The sequence below is a fragment of the Staurois parvus genome, unplaced genomic scaffold (assembly GCF_062004578.1).
Source record: "Staurois parvus isolate SC_StPar_1 unplaced genomic scaffold, SC_StPar_1.0 ptg000818l, whole genome shotgun sequence".
Taxonomy (NCBI): domain Eukaryota; kingdom Metazoa; phylum Chordata; class Amphibia; order Anura; family Ranidae; genus Staurois; species Staurois parvus.
The window spans coordinates 4,285,514-4,307,498 of record NW_028318614.1 but is presented as its reverse complement, the minus strand read 5'-3'; positions in this window follow the sequence as shown (position 1 = coordinate 4,307,498).

The following is a 21,985-nucleotide window of genomic DNA, read 5'->3' as shown; positions in this document are numbered from 1 at the left end:
ACTCAGACTGGTTGATACACTTAACCAGTAACTTCTTAACTGAAATAAATTATTCTTAAAGTGGTTGTAAAGACCATCATGCATGAAAGTAAAAACCTTCTGCATGCAGTCCCCCTCTTATACTTACCTGAACCTGATCTTGATCCAGCGATGTGCATGACAACAGAGGCTCTCTCAGCTCTCTGTCTCCTCAGTGGCTCAAACACAGCTGCAGGAGGCTCCCAATGCTGTCAATAACAGAGACCGGGACCAAGCCTTACTGTCTGTGCCAATATACACAAACAGTGGAGCTTGGGATTGAGACTCCATGATAGGAAGTGGCTCCCTATGGTGACACACCAAGAAGAGGAGGATCCAATAGCTCTGGGGGCAGACCCTAGAAGAGAAGGATCAGGGCTGCTCTGTGCAAAACCATTGCTCAGAGTAGGTATGTATAACATATTTGTTATTTTTAAAAAATAAAAAACCTGCATTTACAATCCCTTTAACCAGTTCCGTGCCACCCTATAGCAGAAATACTGCTACAGGGTGGCACAGATGCATAAAATCACGTATATATATATATATATGTGATTGTGCAGTTCCTTGTGGGGGGGCGTTTCTCTGTTCGCGTCAATCATCGGGTCCTGGCCGGTGATTATTCGCCGGCACTCGGTGATCACCGATGGGGGAGAGACCTGTGTGTATATAATACTGATCTCTCCCCAGTCAGCTCCGGCAAACTACTTTGTATGGCTCTGCATAGCACAGCCATACAAAGCAGTGTGTTTACAATGAAGCACACACACAGCCCCCATAGTGAAACAGCACACAGTTAACCCTTTGATCGCCCCAGATGTTAATCCCTTCCTGCCCAGGGCCCTTAGTACATTGCCAGTGCTTTTTCTTAGCACTGATCACTGTATTGGTGTAACTGGCGATGTCAGTGACACCAAGTCAGTTCCTCCCAGTGGCAGAATGCTCACCGCAGTTCCGCAGTCCTGCTATAAGTCGCTGATCGGCGCCGTTATAGTAAAAAAAAATATTGTTTTTTAGCAAAGACGTAGCAGAATACATTTTGGCCTAAATTTATGATGAAATTTGATTGTTTACATTATTTACTGGACATGTTTAACAGCAAAAAGTCAAGAATATTATTTTTTCTCAAAATTGTTGGTCTTTTTTGTTTATAGCGCAAAAAAATGAAAAACACAGAGGCGATCAAATACCACAGAAAGAAAGCTCCTTTTGTGGGAAAAAAGGATGTAAAATTAATTTGGGTGCAGTGTTGCATGACCGCACAATTGTCAGTTAAACCCTTAACGGCAACCGTACGCAAATATGGGGCCTCTCAGTGACTGGGCCTTGACGCCGAGCGGCCGCAACTTTGTGTACCATTTGAAAACACATATTTGCTGAGAGTGCGTGCCCTGCACATATGTCAGTGATCTCCCCTTGCAATCGGGACCTTTTTGGATCATGTGACCGCCATGACAACGAATCACTGCGGTCAAATGACCCTAAAACCCCGGCCTGCCTCCCAGCATCTGAAACTCCTTAAAGGGCCAGGAGGCACCAGCCTGAGGAGGTTAAAGTAACGCAATGTCGTATTGCAAAAAATGGCCTGGTCAGAAAGGGGGGTAAATCCTCAGGAGGGCAAGTGGTTAATGTTGATGCTCTCTCCAGAGTTCATTGTAGGTTGTTATACAATGCTCCCACCTTCTCCGAGGTGAGGCAAAGGGGGGGTGGGAATGTAGACGGCGCCAAGGATACATCGTGGAGGGGCAATATTTTTATTCCTTTTGAGAGGTTCTTAACCCTAGCTGAGAGATTCAGGGAAATGCCAACAAGAGAGGAAATTGGTTAGCAGTTTCCCCTACATTTCTGTAGTTTGTTATGGACCCGTGGAGTCTGGAGACCTTAAGAGTTAATGGAAGGTATGAGTCTCCAACCTCTCATCCCAGGAGTCCAAGGGTTAATGGCCTCATCTGGGAGGAGAGGTGTGTTAAGGGTGTAGCCCTCACCTAGTAGGGGGTCTTCGTGAGCTGTGTGTGGGAAGGCACATGGCTGAAAAACAGTGTTTGCTCCTAAAGTGTATAGCCACTTTTGCTGGAGTTGCTATGAGCTGTGTTTGACCCTTGGAGAAAGGCGAGGACATGGCCCTGGAGTGACAGTTCTGTGGAATTACTTATTCTGTGGATGACAGTAAGCCCCAAATATTATTTTGGGTTAAAGACTTTTTTTTGTGTCTGCTCCAGACTGGGGTTTGAACCCCTGTAGAGGTTGAAGGGCTATTACCCCGCTGTTGGGACAGTTTTATTTCTTTTTGCTGCCAGAAGGAAAAATAAATATGGACTTTGATGTTACATGGTGCCAGTGTGAGCGGTATCCCCCAGAATATCACTATATATATATATATATATATATATATATATAAATAGAAAATTTGTTTCTCACTGTGTCCACCTAGACTTGTTCTAAAACTTATCTCAAGGTCTGCTTCATATTGTCAGAATTGTTGTGCAATGCTAGAAGATAAAATATATTTCGTAATATAAACCTTATCACTTTCTTTGATGAGAATATTCTGATATGAAAGTTGCTCTCTTTAGTTTTAGTAAAATAATCCACTCCATTTCCAGCAGTTAGTCCATTATATATTGAAAATATCGCTTCAGGTAACCAAGAAAATTTTAGCAAACACTTTCCTACAAAAGTAATCGCTTTCAATTAAAACCTCTTTTGGAAAATGCCCCCTTACAGGTCTCTTTCAAGCTAGGTAAGGATTAAACTCCACTGAGTCATAATAAATTACTTCCTTCCTATGCTGTAGGTCTCAAAATATTCATGCTGCTGAACTGTGTTAAGCAAAACTGTTAAGTGTAAAAAAAAAAGAAAAGAAAAGGTATTGTAGAGTTTTGAGCACTATAGGGATCACTTTAATTTTACACATTTTGGTTGTCCCTATTTTTTTTTTTTATTATCTTTATTCAGATTTTCAACTTTTCTTTTCACAAAATTACAAAAGAAAATAAATAACAAAATCCCGATAAAAGGGAACCGGAAAGAAACAAATGCAACAAATGAAAAAAAAATCAGTAGATGGAATGTACAGTACACTTCAAGGCAAATAGTCAGAGGAAAGCTTGTCATTCACAAGTGAGACACATCATATGCAGACATTTACAAAGGAAAGCCGAATTCAGGACTGGAGACCTCAACTCCATCCCAAAGCAGCACATACTAGGGTCATGGTCAGGGGTGGACTGACAACTCATGGGGCCCCCGGGCAATAGGGGATCATGGGGCCCCTGTGTCCTTGCCCAAAAATACCTATGAAAAAGGTACCAGGGGCATCTCAGGGGGCCCCCTACTGACCCCGGGCCCTCGTTTCCAAATGGTCAGTCTGCCTCTGGTCATGGTAACAAAAAGGAAACTCCACATGGTCAAGAATGCATCTATATCAGGCAGATTCCCAAAATGTTGGTCCTATTGTATAATTGGTAGTGAAAAAAAAATAAAACAATAAACAAAAAACAGGTTTTGAATAAAGTTTACCTCCCTTTAGCAGAAGGCTACAGGCAGGCAGCCTTGTGCCTGGAATCTGCAAATGATTATTCAGAATGACAATGAATTTGGTCTTGGACTATAAAATGAACTGGGCACATGAGCACTCATTTGTGACTTGCTATTTTATATTTTTTAATCGATTAGGTATAAATGTATCCTAGAAAAACTTATACATATAATGCAATAATAAAAATCGTCAAGTGCTAATTTGCAATGGAGTGGTGGTTGAAGGTTATTATGACTTGATATTTTACAGATACTATACTGTACGGCCTTCTCAAAGTGGAACTGGTAGATCACTTTAGGCTGGCCTCTTTTGCAGGTATTGCTCTGTAAAACATTAAAAATAAGTATCTATACTGTTTAAAAAAACAGTAATACACTGTCTCACCCTGCTCTGCACATGCTCATTTGCTCTCTATTTTTTGGCACTGCCGAAAATGTAGAGGTCGATCTGCTGACAGCCAAGATTTACTGCTACTCAAGGACTCTGGGCTTCAGCAAAATGGCAATGGATGCAATTTACAACACACACTAGGTTTGGTAGCATAAATATTAATGTGGAATGTACGTTTCTTACTAAAGAAGATTATTTTTTGTCAAGTTTTTATGGGTAAAGTTCATCTTTAAGCCAGCTATCAGTTTAAAAAAAGGTAACAGGGAAACTTAAAAAGGTAGTAAACTTTCCAAAAAAAAAGGTAATATCACAATGTGCTAATATGCATCACATACTAGCACATCATGTGAAAGTTACCTGAAAACGAAGCCCTCCAGTGGCGTGCTGTCATTGCTGACAGGGCTTCAATCCAGAGGCTTGGATGGCTGAGCCGCGATGACATCACTCCCGCAGTCCTGCGCACTGGAGTCACTTTTTACGGCACACAACTCTGAAGGAACAGCACAGGCATGCCGTTCCTTCAGAGTGCATGTGTCTGTGCTATACACAGGTAAATATCTCCTAACGCTGCATGTTTAGGAAATATTTACAGTACCCCTACAAGTAAGCCTTATTATTGGTGTACCTGTGGGTACAATTGTAAAAACAGATTTTACTAACCACTTGCCCTGCTGAGAATTTACCCCCCTTCCTGACCAGGCCATTTTTTTGCATTACGTCGCTGTGTTATTTTAACCTAAGATTACGCTGCCATGCAACACTGCACCCAAATTAAATTTACGTCTTTTTTCCCCCACAAATTTAGCTTTCTTTTGGTGGTATTTGATTGCCTGTGTGTTTTTAATTTTTTTCACTATAAAAAAAAAGTCTGACAATTCTAAACAAAACAATATTTTTTACTTTTTACTATTAAACTATTAAAATATTTAAAAAAAATCTAATTTTGTCATAAATGTATGCCAAAATGTATTCTGCTACATGTCTTTGCTAAAAAAATTCCCAATACATGTGAATTAATTGGTTTAAATGAAAGTTATAGCGTTTACAAATGTCAGTATATATACTGGGATTTTTTTTTACATTTTTTACTAGTAATGGTGGTGATCAGCAACTTATAGCAGGACTGCGGTGGACATTCTGACACTGACACCAATCCTCAGTGACACCAATACAGTGATCAGTGCTAAAAAAAAAGCACTGACACTGTACTAGCGGCACTGGGAAGGAAGGGGTTGACATGAGGGGCGATCAAAGGGTTAGCTGTGTGCTGGGAGTGTTTTACTAGGGGGCGGCGTCAGTGTGCTTCACTGTAATCACACTGCTTTGGATGGCTGTGCTATGCACAGCCATCCAAAGCAGTGTGCCCAAGCTGACAGGGAGGAAAACTGTTAGTAAACAAAACAGTTCTCCTCCCTGTCGGAGATCCTTGGAAATCACCGGGTGCTGGTGAGCAATCACCAGCCGGGACTTGGTGGTTGCCAGCCACACCCACGAATGGCAGCGCGGGTAGGGCATGCGCTCCCTACCCGGAAATGCAAAATCATGTATATATATGGGATTTTGCGCACCCCTACCTCCCTGTAGCAGTATTTCTGCTATAGGGCAGTTTGGAAGCGGTTAAAGTGGAACTAAAGTTTGTATCATGGTGAGCAGGCTCTTGCAATAATGAGAAAGTATGTACAGTATATTTGCACAATATGGCATACAAAACTCCCCAAATGCCCCTCCCTTCCCAGTGATGCAAAACCCACAATGTCCCTAGTTTAAGTTTTTTTAGACTTCAGTCCCACTTTGAGAGCACTATCCCTTTTGACATAATTAATTTAATTGCTACATAAGCACTTTTATAATAAGAGTATCAAATTACTCATTTTGTGCAAATGTATGTCATTTCTGGGTGCTAGCAGCTATATAAATTTGACTCTTAATTACTGAAATCTATGTGGGATAGCATTGACTTTATATTCCTTTCTGTTTATAGTAGACATTTCTTGATATATTAATACTTAGTTTTCCGTCTCTCCCTGTGGAACTAGCTTAATTATTAAAACCTCTATCACTAATGTGACATGCTGCAGCATGAAAAACATGCTAATTAACAGAAACTAGATATACGATTGCATGTTGATAATTACAGTATAATAAATTGATTGTCATATTAGATAACATACAAAGTATTTTCCAAATATACTAGAAAATCACACAAAATCAAACAACATTTTAATTACACTAATAGTTTACATAGAAACAGAGGTAGTTGAGATTTGATGGTTGTCACCATATATGAATGCTGTGACTTGATTGACCAAATTAGTGATTTGCTAAACCAGTGATAAATAGGGTTGGGCTTCATTTTCTAGTCAAACATAAGTTCCACTCGACCATGAGCCGTTCGTGTGCTTGGCAGACACACGAATGGTAAGGGCATTTGGCGGGCTGCTCCATGCCGTGCCCCACTGCACCCTGACAGTGGATAGTGTTTCGGCCAAAGTAATGCACCTGACCACATGTCAATTGCAGTGCTTTGGCCAATCACAGCGTATGATGACATCACAAGGGGGTGACCCCAGCCCCTTGTGAAGTCATGACACTATTTAAGAACTGTCTTCCCAACAGAGCTGCCAGTCGGAGGGAGCTAACGTACAGAGCGGAGAGGTTTTTTTTTTCTTTTTTCGGGTCGGCATTGGCAGCAGGCATTGTGATTGACATTGGATCTACTTCAGGGGCCATTTTTTTATTTGTGTTTTTAATAAAAGACTTGTCAAAGACTGTCATTTTTACTCTATACTTTTTTTTTTGTAAATGAGTAGCGGTACCCTGTACCCCATACTCATCCACATGGGGGGTCAGGATCTGGGGAGCCCCCCTGCCCCAAAGCACCCCCCCATGTTAAAGGCATGTGGTCTGGTTAGGTTTGCCCCCTCCCCTTTCCTGACCTGCCAGTTCACTATCAGTTGTCAGCGGGGAACCCTGCTGACAGCTGAAATATTAAAGAATGTCTTCACTACTAAAATACCACATGACTTAATAATATATCTCATGCAGTATTTTAGTAGCTCATCGCATACTGAGATGTGGTAAAATACTGCTTAGTGAATTGTCCCTGTTCGAAGTTTAGTCGAACTTTCGGTAGGCTCAAATGTTTGACTGTGAACTGAACAGGGGGGGTGTTTGTCCCATCACTAGTAATAAAGCATATAAGAGAGGTGGTAGGGGCACCAACATTTTGAGTATTACTGCGTTCATATACTTTCAAAAGTCTCAACATTTGCCTTATTTGGTCCCCATGCCTGTCCTCAGGGAATGATAATATAGCCAGTGGCTCCACATGTTTCCCCCTGAGTTGTTAGACCCAGGGGCGGACTGACCATTTGGAAACCCTGGCACTGCCCGAGGGCCTGGGGCCAGTAGGGGGCCCCATGATTTGCCCCTGGTACCTTTTTCATAGGCTTTTTGAGTTTGGGCAAGGACACAGGGGCCCCATGATCCCCTATTGCCCAGGGGCCCCATGAGTTGTCAGTCCGCCCCTGGTTAGACCCCTATTGGATTGGGGAGCCCATAATACAGTATATGTGTCATACTGTATTGTCAACTTTTTATGGATTGTATATATTCCCCTTACTTCCTGAAGAAGCAGGTTGTCCCTGCAAAATGCGTTGAGGTATTTTATCATTTTGGAGACATCCCTGGTTTATGTAGAAGTCATTTGACTCAACAACTTTGTATTATCATCGTCGTTGGGGTTCTCATGCCTTTAGGCTTCAATTTATGTAAATAGTGACTTTCTCAAAATTCAAACTTGGATAACTATAAGCACACCTTCTCTTAAAGTTTTTCTTATAGGCTGGGTAGAAACTGGTCATTGCATTTTGGAAAAGGGGTGGGGAGATGAGGGATAGGCACTTAATCTTCACCATGCAGAAATGGAAAAGTCGCAGGGTCCTGAGTGCTTTTGACTTAGTGGTCATAAAAAGGTATTTGTCAACAGCTTGTAGGCAGGTGCAGTCTGCTTTCTGCACTGTGGGTGGTGCTAGGCTGAAGTGGTGCTGGAGAAGAATTCAGGAGAAACCTGGTTTCCTATTGTTTGCTGGCCCTTGGAAGCAGCATTCTTATTAGCTACACTGCATTCAGGTGACCTCTGTGGCCATCTTGGGTTAGCAGAGCCTTTTTAGGCACCTGCCCCAGGCTTTGGCATGCTTTTTGGTGAGTGGAGAGAGCAGGAAATGAGCACCAGTCTGTCAGGGAAAGTGTCTACTGGCAGGGAGAGGTTCTGGAGGACTAGGAAAAGGCTAGGGACATGTCATCTTGCATTGGAAGCCTTTACTTTTGGGTTCAGACAGGCTAGGGCACATCCCGCCCTTGGAGATAGAATCTGTTGGTGCATCTTACCCACTCTATTCTGCAAGCTGCACAGAACTATAATTGTTCCCCAGTGTGGCACTCTCCCGTTGGGTAGTTTTTATACTTGGGCCAATTCATCAGTACAAGCCTTGTTACTTACAACTGGACTTTGTGTGATTATTACCCCCGCACTATGCTGCACTTACCCACAAGCTTGCATTCTCTGCTGTCTACTCCTGCTTCTAGTTTTGACAATGTTTAATCCACAGGTTTGTTTTCAGCACAGCTATTTTGTAGACAGAGAAAAAAAAATGTAGTCATTTGCATAGGTATGGTCTCATTGACCTAAAAAACAGCCCTAAAAATGGTAGTTTTATGAATGTATTAAAATTTCACTGTTATGTTAGGTATCCCTATTTATTAATATGAAAGTATCTTCTACCGCCCTTCATTTGCTTGATAAATAATATTCCATAATTTATTTGAAGTCTTTTCTGCAACAAAAAGTGAACAGATTCCTTATTCCACACAATTGAGATGGATAGAGGTATCCTCTTCACTGAGGCATAGTATTCTGACAGTGGGGACTTTCCAACAAGCCCATTGATGGTGGCCACACATGGATCAAAATTCAGCTGGTCCTTGCTAATCCTAATGATTTCCGATCTATCTATTGCCAGCATAAGTATTTAACACAGCAGGCTGCATCCAATAGGGTCAGGGGCGGACTGACCATTTGGAAACTTGGGCACTGCCCGAGGGCCCGGAGTCATTAGGGGGCCCCATGAGATGCCCCTGGTACCTTTTTCATAGGATTTTTTGAGTTTGGGCAAGGACACAGGGGCCCCATGATCCCCTATTGCCAGGGGCCCCATGAGTTCTCAGTCCGCCCCTGATTAGGGTGGGCAGATTTGTTAAAGTTCAAGTTCACTAAAAGTAAACTTGTCCTTTAAGGACTTATTCAGACCTGTCTGCTACTTTGTGACGCATTCTTTGAGTTGCGCTAATGACAGCCCATTCATTTGTAATGTGCTGCCAAAGCATTTCAAAGTGAATAATATGTATATAAACCTTTTATAAAAAGCAATACACCACAATTCTCATGTGCATTGCCCGTTACTGTAATTGTGCTTTGCAGTGCCATTCTGAAAGAATGGCACCACAACAAACCACACAAAGTTCTGTGCGTTAATGTGTTGTGATAACGTGGTAAAACAAGAATTTAACCACAACAGAAGAAGAAAAATAATAAATCACACAGTCACTGGCTGCTCAAAAATTCTATGACTGAGCAATAAAAGCTTTCCCTAAGCCTGGATGTGTTCATGCTAATAATTCTCAAGCATTTACCCAAAAAGAGAAGAGGGGGCATGCAGGATGAGAAAAGTAATTTAAAATACTGTCTACTTACCAAAGAAGCTGGGCATCAAAGTCTAAGTAGCCAATTTACAGTAGAACAAAAAAGTCTAGCCCCATTTTTCAAGTATGTTGACCCTTTTGGCAAATACCATAGTGGCCAGATTGCTGGTCCAGGCTGTACTCTCAGTACTGAATAGACAAACATTGATTTTATGACTTGTATTTAGTAGTTTTCATTGTATTTCAATACACTAATTGGTACAATATGTTTATAAATTCCAATGCATCGTGGCCAAATGCCAATGTCTGGCATGTTGTTCTAAACCTGGAAGATTCACTCTGGAGTGCATCACCTTAAGGATTATTATCAGCTGTGAAATTATTTCATGAGTAGAAGACCAGAGGAAATGAAGCTAATTGGTTTGTTCACGAAACATACTGTATCAGAAATAGCAGAAGAGGCAACTATTATTTACACTTCAGATTTTTTAAATTTGAAACAAGGATGTTGCCAAGAAATCTATTTACAGCACATACTATGTTATCATCTACAAATATCTTGAAGATAATAAAACAGGCCAGAGCTCTATACAATGAAAAATATTATTGTTTCATTGGTTCTTTTGAATTGTTAATTGCATATCATAGAAAATAAATAAGCGGTTGCATTAGTGCCCTGATCTCAATGCCTTTGAAAATATAAATAACGGATTTCCATTTTTCCATTTTTCAGTGTTTTGCCCATGCAACAAATGTGCTTTAAAATTGAACTCCAGCACACACTATGCTATCAACAAATATAAAAGACACACATTTATGCAGCTCTGTATTTGTTGATAACACAATTAATGTATTTTTAAATGAAATTAATAAAAGTACCTGTGTAGTAGTAGGGGCAGTACTTCAAAAAGACATCAAGACTTATGACCTCTGCAAGGTGCAGGCCACTTTTACTACCACCAGCTTTAACTGAAGGGATTAAAATAATCACCCCCTTGGGCTTCTGAACTTACTACAGACCACTCCATAGGAGCCAAGTCTATCAGGCACTTTATAAAAAATGGCATAATGTTACTAGTTCACTCTAAAGCAATAGACCACTGTTACAGTGATTTATTGCTGGACGATTATAGCCATCAATTGATCAGTATTAGCCTAGGTTCACACCTAAGTGTTTTCCGTTGCGTTTTGCAGAAACACATAGCAGTCCATATAACTGACTTCCTATGGGACAGCTACATCTCCACGTTTTCCCCCGGTGCGTTTTTTGTAAAGGGTCAGGGACTTTTTTAAATGCAAAACGTTGCATTTTTGGTTCTTTAGACTTCAATGGAGATGTTGCAGAAAAGCATGTAGTGCATTTTTGATGCATTTTTTATGCATTTTGCGTTTTAATCTGCCTGGCAACAAGTTGGAAGAAAAAAACACAAAACACGGCAAAAACAAATGTGCAAAAATGCAAAACGGACTGCAAAAAGCACTACAGGAAACCGATCAAACGCAAACTGCATAGGTGTGAACCTAGCCTTAGAAGTGATCTGCTGCAGAGTTGCATTGGTGGATGTTGGATCGGGTCTCCACTGACCTGACCAGGACTCCCATGAAGAATAAAAGGTTGAAAAGTTATTTATGCACATAGGTATGTGTATTTTTATATATATATATATATATATATATATATATATATATCACAAAAAAAAATAAAAAAGTAAAATGTAAATTACAAATTAATTTTGGGAGAACACAGAATCTATGGATCAAATATAGCTTCCAATAAGGAGGATATAACCTTAACCTCTATAGTAGTCTCATTTAGATCAGTTGGGGTAAATCTGTATACTTAATAATGCATAATAACTAATATTTTCCTTATTTTAGCTATATAAACAACACAGTAAGTTGATAATAACTTTGCAACTTTATATATGTAATGCTAGTTTATGAGAAAAATGTCCGACAGTCTCTGTAACTGCAGATATTTATCATATCAAAATACAGTGATGATCATTTGCAGGTAATCACTCCATGGGCAATTATATGCAAGTGGCCGTGAGTAGCCATGGGAGATATCAGCCTCCAATTGCTTTCAATGCGGCATGTTGGCTACACTTTGGATTGTCCCCCTGACTTATACTGGAATAAAGTTGTATCCAGAGGCGTCCCTAGGGTTGGTGTCACCCGGTGCAGTAACACTTGGTAACACCCCTTCCAACGATCCCTGCAAAATGGATCGGATCTGCGGATTGAGCATAATGGATCGGATTCCGATCCATTATTCTCAATCCGCAGATCTGATCCATCCTGCGGGGATCATCGGCTTTCTTTACAACTTACCTTTTCTTGGAGCGGGTCCGGTGTCACCCCGTATACATTGCATGCCGACGATCCCAGCAGGATCGTCGGCATGTAACCTATACGGGGTGATACCGGACCCGCTCCAAGAAAAGGTAAGTTGTAAAGAAAGCCGACGTTCCCCGCAGGATAGATCCGATCCATCCTGCGGGGATCGTTGGCTTGCTTTACAACTTACCTTATTGTGGAGCGGGTCCGGTGTCACCCTGTGCGGTCGGTGTCACCCAGTGACACCCCCCCTGCACCTGCCTCGGGACGCCACTGGTTGTATCTTGATGTTTTACAAATGGTGTGGCGCTTCAATTTACATATTTGTCAACAGCAGGAAATTAGCCCTGCAGCCTCTGCTAGTGGCCATTCATGTAGACAGGAGGCTGGAAGATATCAGCAGTGCTGATATGCAACAAAAGTAATAAATGAAAAATGAAAGTGCATTTTAAATAATAAAAAGGTCAATTGCTTATGATGCACTGGGGGGATTTACTAAAGGCAAATACCATGTGTTCTTGCAAGTACAGTTGCACTTTGTAAGTGCAGTTGAGCTTAGTAAATGAGGGGAAGCTTTGCTGACTTCCATCATCCAATTATGTGCAAGCAAAAATGTTAAATTCTTTGTACAGTGGAGCTTCATCTCATTTATTAAGCTCTTGAGCAACTTCACTTGCATAATGCACAGTCTATTTGGCTTTAATAAATCGACCCCACTGTGTTCTAGCAAACAACATATCCTTCATTTAGGTTTTACGTGTACTTTAACATTTCATTTGAATGAAATATTGAATTTTTGTTTCCACCTGAAAGGATCAATGTTTCCTTTGCCAATATGCAGTAAGGTTTGATTTAGAAGTATATTTTGTCATTTGGATGACCTATAATTGTTTTTTCGTTTAAACTTTGTTCCTTATAATACTATAAACCACATTATGAACTTCTATTATTTTTTAACCCTTTCACTGCATTTTTTTGCACATATGTTTAAAAAATTATTTCAGACCTGAAGATTACACAAACCCCCAAACATTATATATTTTCTGAAAATAGACACGCTAGAGAATAGAATAGTGGTAGTTCCAATTTCTATGTCACACGATATTACCGCAAAGGTCTAGGAAACGTAAAATGTCAGTAAAAGCAAGAGATATGTAACCAGCACACCAGGGAACTGCATATAAGGGTCCAGTGCAGTGGCAACACTATCAGGGTATCAAAGGCCACACTTGCAACTGGGCTCTGGCATTCTGCCACTGTGGGGGTTCCCAGTCTCCTCTTGCTGTCCTGCCCCTGCTGTTGACAATGCTGGTCCAGTGTTTCTGTCTGCATAGCAGATGAAGCAGCGCATTAGGACCCAGTGCTGATCAGCGACTTATAAGGGGACTGCAGGACTGCAGCAGGCATTCTGTCACTGGGTGGGAAAGGACTAACTGTCACTGACATCCCCAATGACACTCTGCTATGTAGAGAGATACAAAGCAGCATGTCCATGCTGACAGCAGAGAGACCTGTGTTGTTTACGCACAGGTCCCTCCCCTGTCAGTTTTGCTGATGATCACAGAGTGCTGGGTGGGAATCACCAGCCAGGACCCGGTGATTGACATCCTCAGCTGCCAATAGTGGCGTGGGCAGGGTGGCGTGCACGTGCGCCCCCTACCAGGGAATGAAAATCATGTATGTATATATATATGTGATTTCGAGTAGCTGTGTGGCCCTGAAGCAGTACTTCTGCTTTGGGGCAGATGGCAAGTGGTTAAACAAGCTGGCATTGCCATATAAGTTAAAAACCTATGTTGTACAGTTGTTTTAAACAGAACAGTCCAAAATCACTCTTCAGCAGATTGGGGTTGATTTACTAGAGGTAACTAGACTGTGCACTCTGCAAAGTATAGTGCCTCTAGAGCTTAGTAAATAAGTGGAAGCTCTGCTGACTTCCATTATCCAATTATGTGCATGGGTTTTTTTTTTTTAACCTCCCTGGAGGTATTCCCGAGTGTAGCCCGGGGTAAAGTTTCAGTACCACAAGCGGTAACCCCCGAGCTACACTCGGGCTTACCATACGGCTCTGCTCCATGATCCCTCGATCACTTACCTTGTCCTGCGCTCCCGCGATGTCCCTCCTGCAGTCTCCCCGGCAATGTAATCCGGCGGATGCCGGCATCTGTCACCTGGGTTCTGTCCCCTGCGAGCGTCGGGACGTATGGGGGACGGAACGGTGGGAAATTTAAAAATGACAAAAAGTGACATTCACTAAAATCACATAGTAAAACATTCCTGTATCAAACCATTTCACATACATTTTGTCCCGAGTGCTTTGTCCTGTGCCCTGCCTGCATTTTTAGTGTTCTTTCTGCCTGGAAACTGAGAAACGTCCATGGCATCCAAAAAGCATCCCTTTAGGTCAAAATCGGTTTTAGACGAGCTAGAGAACAGCGATAGTAAATCAGAACTGCTTGCAGAATTGAGTGATAATGATTCATGGGGAAATTCGTCATCAGACACTGAAAACGATTTTGCGACTTTGCTCAGTGATGTGCGAACTTGGCGCTATATTTCACATTTCAGTGTTTTTGGTTTGATTATATTATTGAATTAAATTTAATATTATTATTTTTTATGATTATTTATTAACCTCCCTAGCGGTATGATTATTTCCGATTTTTGGTGCTGAAAGCGGTACCAGTATTCTGCATGGAAATATGTAGTTTTTTTATTGTAGGCTGTAATTTTTAGGAATAACTCACTGAAATCTGTCCGAACAAGAGTCTATTAAACATCCCGGGTATGATAAAATTTGAAACACAAAATCATAAATTATAATTGAATAAATAATCATAAAAAATAATAATATAATAATATTACATTTAATTCAATAATATAATCAAACCAAAAACACTGAAATTTGAAATATAGCGCCAAGTTCAAACATTGCTGAGCAAAGTCGCAAAATCATTCAAAATGCAGACAGGGGACAGGACAACGCACTAGGGACAAAGTGTATGTGAAATGGGTTGAAACAGCAATGTTTTGAAAAAAATTACATTTTTTTAAAAATTTTCAAATTTCCTGCCGCCGGCGGCGCCCGTACGTCCCGACGTCACAGGGACCGGAACACAGGAGCCGGATGCCGGCATCTGCCGGAAGAGATAGCCGGGGACGCTGCAGGGGACACACTGCGGGAGCGAAGGACAAGGTAAGTGCTGCAGGGACTCCCTATGCAGCGCTGCATGGTAAGCCCGAGTGTAGCTCGGGGTTACCGCTTTTGGTACAGAAACTTTACCCCGAGCTACACTCGGGAATACCGTTAGGGAGCTTAAATTATAATTTATGATTTCGTGTTTCAAGTTGTATCCTACCCGGGATGTTTACTAGACTCTTGTTCGGACAGATTTCAGTGAGTTATTCCTAAAAATTACAGGTCTACAATAAAAAAATACATATTTCCATGCAAAAAAAGTACCGCTTTGAGCACAGAAATATGGACATAATCAGACCGCTAGGGAGGTTAAGTGTGATTGGGCATTCTTTGCAAAGTGAGGCTTCACGCCATTGGCTAAGCTCAAATTCCCTTGCAGAGTGCAACTTCCATTGCAAAGTTTAGTGTAGTTGCCTTTAGTAGCTGAAACCCATTATTTTTATTAATTTGTAGCTATTTGCTTTTAATAATAATGCAGTAATGAATTTAAAACATTAGGAATTAATAGATCAATTTTCCTATACAAACCCCAAGATGTATGTTTTCTCCTTAGCCAGTCAGATCCAGATCATCTCTCTTGAGATAAAATCTATTATTAGTCTAATGAACAATGCATACAGGTGTTTCAATTAGTAATAGTGCACTGTGCAGAGGTCAGTCGTTAAATATAGTGTTCTATTTCACCAAGAAAATTAACTCTATTTAGCTTATGATAAGACATGCAGAAAGTGATGATAATGTAACCTATCTGCTACTAGTCCTACTACATGACCTTATGTCTGTCGTTCAGCCCATTGATGTTGTAGAAAAAATGTGCAATTCAAACTAAAATTCCTCTGTTATAGTTATTGGAGAAGGTCATCTTTGGTAAAGCAAACCTACGTTTAGGACTGATTATAAATATAAATTACCCTGAAAAATTACTTAACTAATTGGTATATTTAAATAAGATAATTAGATGCTCCCCACAGTGCCTCCTCCAGATTCTTGATCTTCGAGGCTTGTTCATATACTTTACATTTTCATCTGCCTTCTTTAAAAAAGATGAAAAAAACATTGTGGGAGTTGGAGCCAAAGTCTTTCTGAATAAACAACTATGAAAAACTGAAAACTAAATCAAAAAAGGATAGTTTGAAATCATACGGGACTGAGACTCGTTAGTTTATCCCTGACGATAACACCCTCACCTCTCCAGAACAAGGTGACCTGAAAAGGATGTATTCCAACAGAAGGTTTATCAGAACCTGGTGTAGCCATCCAGTGCGGTTGGCTGCAGATCAGTACATTCTCTGGATGGTGATCTTTCTGTCTCCTCCTACTGATTCTTCTTCAATTGTAGCTGCAGATTGGGCTCCACCTGTTGCTAATGTTTCTGCTGTCTTCTCTTTGCTTGCTACATGCTTTTCAAGTAAGGGACACACTATGAGAAAATCAGACTAACGATCGGCCTATTTTCCACAAAGGTGCAAATCATGATCTAACAGTGGTATAACTTGTATGGAAAGTCTCAAATGACGAAGGCAAACGTTCTTTTTGTGTAGGATTTCTTTGGTCATTGCCACCTTCTTCCACGTCGTTCTTTGATTCTGATCATGCACATTTTTTCTATTTGATTATTTCCTTATGATTACTGTACACATTGAGCAAAAATTGGATGTTGTGTTCAATAAAAATTCTCTAGCTTGCACCTTTGGCTTTTTTTGCCTGAATATTCAGAATCTGCTGTCGAAAGCACTATACTAGGTATCATATAATTGACCAATCATTCCTGGCATGGAATTTTTCTTCTGATATCCTATAGTGTGTACCCTGTAGCAGGGGCGGACTGACAACTCATGGGGCCCCCGGGCAATAGGGGATCATGGGGCCCCTGTGTCCTTGCCCAAACTCAAAAAAGCCTATGAAAAAGGTACCAGGGACATCTCATGGGGCCCCCTACTGACCCTGGGCCCTCGGGCAGTGCCCGAGTTTCCAAATGGTCAGTCCGCCCCTGCCCCATAGTGCACCTGGACAGGGTGCGAACAACCATGCCCTTTTCTTCTGCAGAAATCAGCACTTTTCTTAGGCTGGCCATACATTATACAATTTTCTTGAGATATTTGGTTTAGATTTAGCAAACACCATATAATTGGAGGTCAAACCTAACAACACTTTCAATTATATCCAATTAGGCAGGCTCTTGCACTATATAGTAGAAGGTAAATCTAAAATAAAATTGGGCAGAAAATTGTATAGCGTATGGCCAGCCTTAGTCTCACATCTTTTTTAAGATTAGATCATTCCACACTCTTGTGGCCCATTATAGAATTTCCTAGTTAATGGCTTTCACTCTTGTCTGCTTGTCCTGACTTTTTTGTAAGTCTGTCTGCCTTGACCAGATTTTGCCTTTTGCTTAATGCCATATTTTTTAAAACTTGGCTTTGGTTACAACGTTTGGCCTTTTCCTGGACTAAACCTTTGTATTATTTATTTCAGGTACTTTTATAGCACTGTCAATTTACGCAGCACTTTTACACATATATATTGAACATTCACATCAGTCCCTAACCCACAATCTAAGGTCCCTAACTTACATTCATATACTAGGGCCAATTTAGACAGGATCCAATTAACCTACCAACATGTCTTTGGAGTGTGGGAGGAAACCAGAGCACCCAGAGGAAACCCACACAAGCATAGGGAGAACATGCAAACTCCATGCAGGAGGCACCATGGTCAGGAATCAAACCCATGACCCATTTACTGCAAGGCAGACATGCTAACCACTAAGCCACTGTACCGCCCATGTTCTCATTTTGTCCTTTGGAAACATCTATGCCTGATTGGTGTTTAATCCTGATAGTTTGACTACTTTCTGTGAATCCAATGTCCCATCCAGTTCTTGTGTTCCTCGACTGTCCATTAGTCATAACCTGCCACAACAGGTTTATTGCCATGCATCCCAGGCTCTATTATTTGCTGCATAAATTCTGGTAGACACCACCCAAGAACTGGTACATGCATGTAAAAGAAATGATTACTAAAGGCAAATAGGTGGTTTCCTTTGCAAGTGGGAATTTTCCATTAGCTTAGTGAATGAGGTTAAGCTCTGCTGAGTTCTATTATCCAATAGTGTATAAACAAAAGTACTGGTTTTATTTTTCTTACATATGATTGGGTATTTTTCGGAAAGTGAAGTGTCACCACATTCGCTAAGCTAGGGGAACATTTCCTTGTAAACTGCTTATTTGCCTTTTAGTTAATTATCCTCAAAGTGTTGAAGTAAGCTGTCTGCTTAAGGTGAGGAGAGAATCAGCAGTCTCTTTAACACTGGATACAATGCTCATACCGTACATTTATAGGCTAATCGGCTTCCATGAAAGCTGCCCTTAGTGTGTGTTCTATGTCACTGTGTTACTGTGGTCATTAGATAAACTCATGGAAGCAGGGGGGGATGTTAATGGTTCTATGTACTATATAACACTTACGACTGAACAGCACCATGCAATTTATTGACTTAAATGACTAAGTATACAAGGTTAACAGAAAAACTTGTTAAAAATGTTTTTCCTTGAATTTTTTTTTAATTTTAAGCCAAACCCCTTATCACAGAGCCAATGTAGACTCTGAAGGGATTGCAACAATAATGTTGGGATCCACCTGAATTGATCCATCCAAATGGCTGACTGGCAGCTGACTTAGCCTCTCAGGAAAAAATGTAAGTATAAGAATAACAATGGTAAAATCAAGTCATCAGTAGGTTTTTATTATGGTAATTTTTATGTTTTGATCTAACTGTATATTTATTGCTGATGTAGTAGTATTCCCATGGGGTCATGCATATATGGAGCACTCTTCTCCTGCTTGATTGGTTCCTAACTGCCTGTTCAGGCGAGTGTGACAACCGTCCAGCCTCCTTATGTGTTGTTGTTTTTGTGAGTAATTGTTTATCTTCTTGTCACCCCCCCCTTTTTTTTTTTACTTCTCAAGTTCTCCCTCTCTTGTTGGTAACAAACCTTTGTTTTAAAAGTCTATAAATAAACTGTATTTGCATATTTACTCATGCGTGTTTATAATATTCACTTTTTTGATCTTTTAGAAACAAGAAAAATGATCTGTGTACAAACTTTGTCATAGGGGAATATAAGGTCCTGAGGAAGCAATTCTTTCACTGCAAAATGCGTTGACAGTAAACCCATGATATGAGTGTTTTTGATGTAACAAAAATCTTCCTATCAATAAATATGTGATCTATATGGATTGTAAACCTATTTAGATTGATGATTTACCTTTATGTTTTTACATTTAGGTTTTATACTCTTTGATCACCCACTATCTGTTTTCAAAGTTTTCTGGTATATATTTGGGTTGGTGACCCACCAGTAGATTTATTGATCTTGTCCACATTTATAGACAGAATCTTTTGACTTAACCTCTCAGCCACTCCTGCCCCCTCCCCAGCCCAGTGCTTCAGTGAGTGCTGATGGGACAGAGCATAGAGCAGTTAGACAGACACCACTCTCTGCTCATAGCAGACCAAGAACTGAGCAATCAGTGGTCAGGTGATTGATTAGTTCTCTGGCTTAGAGCCAGCGGGGGATTGCTACAGCATTAGACTGATTTAGGTAAGTATATGTGTTTTTTTTTTTGTTTTCCCAAACTTCATTTACCTATTAAGTGCTGTAGGAACTCTGTCACACAAAGTAGGTGCCTAGCTCTCCAGCAGTCTGACCACCCCCCAACCCCCATCTTCCTGAACATTGTTCCAATAATCAGAAGCACCTAAATTTCACTTTGTATCAGCCTATTGCATTCTATGTACAGCAGAGCCCAGAGCAGGAAAAGAGCAGCAAAAGAAACTAGTTAATGTGGTGAGAAGGAACATGCTAAAATGAGAGGAGAGCAAACTGAAAGTGAGATGAGCTCATTACTGGACTGCTGCTCCTTCACAGGCTGGGGGCAGGTCCATGACAACCTTGGCTCAGGTTAAGTGGTTGAATGATACTGGTTGTTCAACTAGGAAGACTGAGTACAAATAGTGGTGGAAAAGAGTTACTCCTTGGGACAGTGTCAGGAAATGCGCATATCTTTGCACAGGTGCAGAACTTTTGTAAGCCCTGCTTGTGGCCGATTAGCAAATGTGCGTGCACATGCGCGATGGTGCATTGGTGCATGGTGGGCTATTTAAGCTGGGCTAGTGCTTTGCATTAGTGCAATTTGGTCTATTACGTTTAAGCACCTGTGCATCCTGTTACCTGTGATTCTGTTGCAGATCTGATCTGTTCTTGACCCTGCCTGAACGCTGCCTGTACTGGCCCCTGGCCCGCCTTTTGACTATTCTTCTGCCTGCTGTTTATGCTTGCTTTGCCTGCTAGTTGCCAACCCAGACTGTCTGAGCTTGCCTTACTCTGCCTCCTGCACCCAAACCAGCTGATCCTTACCAGTATCCGGCTCCTATACTTCTACCAGCGTGAAATCTGCCAGTCTGTTCCTTTACTTCTGCCAGCGTGCCACTGCCAGCTGCTCCTGCACTTCTGCCAGCATGCCATCCGCCAGCTGCTCCTGCACCTCTGCCAGTGTGCCACCAGCCAGTCTGCTCCTGCTCTTCTGCCAGCGTGCCATCCGCCAGCTGCTCCTGCACTTCTTCCAGCGTGCCATCTGCCAGTCTGCTCCTGCACTTCTGCCAGCGTGACATCCGCCAGCTGCTCCTGCACCTCTTCCAGTGTGTCACCTGTCAGTCTGCTCCTGCACTTCTGCCAGCATGCTATCTGCCAGCTGCTCCTGCACCTCTTCCAGTGTGCCAGCTACCAGTCTGCTGCTGCACCTCTTCCAGTGTGCCACCTACCAGTCTGCTCCTGCACTTCGGCCAGTATGCCATCCGCCAGATGCTCAAGCACCTCTGCCAGTTTGCTCCTGCACCTCTTCCAGTGTGCCACCTGCCAGTCTGCTCCTGCACTTCTGCCAGCGTGCCATCCACCAGCTGCTTCTGCACCTCTGCCAGTGTGCCACCAGCCAGTCTGCTCCTGCACTTCTGCCAGCGTGGCATCCGCCAGCTGCTCCTGCACCTCTTCCAGTGTGCCACCTGTCTGTCTACTCCTGATCTTCTGCCAGCGTGCTATCCCGCCAGCTGCTCCTGCACCTCTTCCAGTGTGCCACCTGTCAGTCTGCTCCTGCACTTCTGCCAGCGTGCTATCCGCCAGCTGCTCCTGCACCTCTTCCAGTGTGCCAGCTACCAGTCTGCTCCTGCACCTCTTCCAGTGTGCCACCTACCAGTCTGCTCCTGCACTTCGGCCAGTATGCCATCCGCCAGGTGCTCAAGCACCTCTGCCAGTGTGCCACCTGCCAGTCTGCTCCTGCACTTCTGCCATCATGCCGTCCACCAGCTGCTCCTGCATCTCAACCAGTGTGCCACCTGCCAGTCTGCTCCTGCACTTCAGCCAGCGTGCCATCCATCAGCTGCTCCTGCACCTCTGCCAATGTGCCACCTGCCAGTCTGTTCCTGCATCCCAGACGCACATCAATATCCATCTGCAGAAGTCCTACCAGGCACTCGTGCACCTCTGTGTTCCTGCACTCCCTGTTACTCTACCAGGGGCCCGAGCCAGAACTGTAAGGGTGGCCTTCCTCTGCACTTCAGGTTCTACCACCAGGTACATTACAGACAGCTCCAAAATGAAGGCACGCATTGCAGCAAAAGCAACTTAATGTTTGAATTGGCTATTTTTTTTTTTAATCTCATGACTGAAGTTTTTCTTTTAGGTTATTCTTTGGCGTACAAGATAAATAGATGTATTATTTACATACAGACAATGTTCTTTATT